This window comes from Odontomachus brunneus, unplaced genomic scaffold (assembly GCF_010583005.1).
Source record: "Odontomachus brunneus isolate Ranch 3 - 2012 unplaced genomic scaffold, Obru_v1 Obru_scaffold_210, whole genome shotgun sequence".
NCBI lineage: Eukaryota > Metazoa > Arthropoda > Insecta > Hymenoptera > Formicidae > Odontomachus > Odontomachus brunneus.
In genome coordinates, this window is record NW_022639660.1 from 112,696 (window position 1) to 112,897 (window position 202).

Consider the following 202-nt stretch of genomic DNA (forward strand, 5'->3'; position numbering starts at 1 on the left):
GTAGCGAGAATGTACATCCGTTTAGAATATACAGGGTGAGTCATTTTAGTCTATGGATCCGAATATCTTCCAAATTACGGTATCTACAAAAAAATGGTTTAGATAAAAGTTGACCAGGATAGAGGGGGTCATTCAATTGTACCATTGGTTTTGACCTTGACGTCAATTTTGAAGGTTACTTCAAGGTCATGATGGTTTTTTC